This window comes from Lipotes vexillifer, unplaced genomic scaffold (genome assembly GCF_000442215.2).
Source record: "Lipotes vexillifer unplaced genomic scaffold, Lipotes_vexillifer_v1.1 scaffold311, whole genome shotgun sequence".
Taxonomy (NCBI): Eukaryota; Metazoa; Chordata; class Mammalia; order Artiodactyla; family Lipotidae; genus Lipotes; species Lipotes vexillifer.
In genome coordinates this window covers 4,311,312-4,313,657 of record NW_006791012.1, presented here as the reverse complement: position 1 = coordinate 4,313,657, position 2,346 = coordinate 4,311,312, and the positions used below count along the sequence as shown (strand labels likewise).

Below are 2,346 nucleotides of genomic sequence, written 5' to 3'. Positions count from 1 at the left end.
TGAAGCCCGTGTGCCTAGAGCCTGTGCTCCACAACAAGAGAAGCCACCGCAATGAGAAGCATGTGCATGCAAGGAAGAATAGCCCCCGCTCGCCGCAACTAGAGAAAGCCAGTGCGCAGCAACGAAGACCCAATGCAGCCAAAAATAAAATAAATTAAAGGGAGACCAGGCTAGGCGCGAGGACCTCGCGAGCTCCTCCACATGGACTCCCCTCCCCTCTGTGGTGAACCCCGCTCCCACAGACTGGCCCCGAAACGGTGGCGGCGGTTTGTGGTCGTTGGTCCCAGGCATTTAGGACCAACATTTGAAGACCCGAGGGGAACTGCAACCATGAATGAAGAAAATACAGATGGAACAAATGGATGCAGTAAAGTCCGAACTGGTACTCAGAATGAAGCAGCATTACTTGCTTTGATGGAAAAGACTGGACACAGCATGGTTCAAGAAAATGGGCAAAGGAAGTTTGGTGGTCCGCCTCCAGGTTGGGAAGGTCCACCTCCACCTAGAGGCTGTGAAGTTTTTGTAGGAAAAATACCTTGTGATATGTATGAAGATGAGTTAGTTCCTGTATTTGAAAGAGCTGGGAAGAGATATGAATTTCGACTTACGATGGAATTTAGTGGTGAAAATCGAGGTTATGCTTTTGTGATGTGTACTACAAAAGAAGAAACCCAGTTGGCCATCAGAATTCTTAATAATTATGAGATTCGACCAGGGAAGTTTATCGGTGTGTGTGTAAGCTTGGATAATTGCAGATTATTTATTGGAGCTATTCTGAAGGAAAAGAAGAAGGAAGAAATCTTGGATGAAATGAAGAAAGTTACAGAAGGAGTTGTAAATGTCATTGTTTACCCAAGCGCAACTGATAAGACCAAAAATCGGGGTTTTGCGTTTGTTGAGTATGAATCTCACAGAGCTGCTGCTATGGCTAGGAGAAAACTAATTCCAGGAACCTTCAAACTGTAGGGCCATACCATTCAGGTACATTGGACTGACCCAGAGAAAGAGGTTGATGAGGAAACCACGCAGAGAGTTAAAGTTCTCTATGTACGAAATGTAATGATCTCAACTACAGAGGAAACAAAGCAGAATTCAATAAATTCAAACCTGGTGCAGTTGAATGAGTAAAGAAACTTAGAGCTTATGCTTTTGTTCACTTTTTCAACCGAGAAGATGCAGTGGCTGCTATGTCTGTTATGAATGGAAAATGCATTGATGGAGCAAGTATTGAGGTAACACTGGGAAAACCTGTAAATAAAGAAAACACTTGGAGACAGCATCTTAATGGTCAGATTAGCCCCAATTCGGAAAACCTGATTGTGTTTGCTAACAAAGAAGACAGCCACCCAAAAACTCTAGGCATGGCACCAACTCTTCCAGCTTGTCTCAATGGCCAGTATGGCCCAAGCCCCCCTGAAATTGAAAGATGTGCTTATCCATTCTCTCCTGGAACAAAGCTTACTCCAATTAGTATGTATTCTTTAAAATCCAATCATTTCAATTCTGAAGTAATGCATTTGGATTATTCCTGCAACAAAAAGAATTGGGCACCACCAGAGTATTATTTATATTTCAACAACAAGTCAAGATGGGAAAGTACTCTTGGCATATAAAATCGTTATTCCTGCTACTGCAAATGGATCCCAGAGTTACTTCATGCCAGACAAACTCTGTACTACGTTGGAAGATGCAAAGGAACTGGCAGCCCAGTTTACGTTACTTCATTTGGACAGGGAACACAATCTCTTCAGCCTGGACCTATGCAGAAGAATTTGGAGAAAATAAACAGGTCCTTTTGATGTTGCCTGAGCTTATTCTCCTGCAGTTGATCTCATCCCTGTTGGCTTAATATTAAGTCCCATGACAACACTAAGTTAACATTCAGTTTTAGCCCTCATTTATAGCACCAGGAAAATATAGAAAAAACTTTACCTGTGCATTAGATGACCTAATTTCTTCTGTTCCTAGAAACACCGTACATTTTATAAGTAATCACTTCATAGTCATTTTCCCACCCTTGGCTTACACTACACCAAAGAACATAGTTGAGTTTTTGGAAAGTACAGGATTTACAAATTTGGTCTTTAGTACTCACACACATCTCCAATAAATAAACATTATAGCTAATGAAGCAAGAAATTATTGATACGTAAAATGAATGTTTATTGTGGAACAGTAATATTTCAAATGTTGGTTTTTAAAGAAATAATTTGGTTTAATTTTTGGATTTTTCTGTACTGTAAGTTGATAATGGTTTCTTGAAGTTTATTTTATAAAGATGATTCATTTTACTGTTTTATGGTACCAGTAGGATTCTAATGTTAAATTGGTTTATTGGGTTGTATA

General features: G+C 40.2%; 1 pseudogene; it reads left to right on the top strand.

Annotated features, from left to right (window-relative positions):
- Nucleotides 1-330: 330 nt before the first annotated feature.
- On the top strand, nucleotides 331-1,785 carry LOC103074912 (probable RNA-binding protein 46 pseudogene; annotated as a pseudogene).
- Nucleotides 1,786-2,346: the final 561 nt, after the last annotated feature.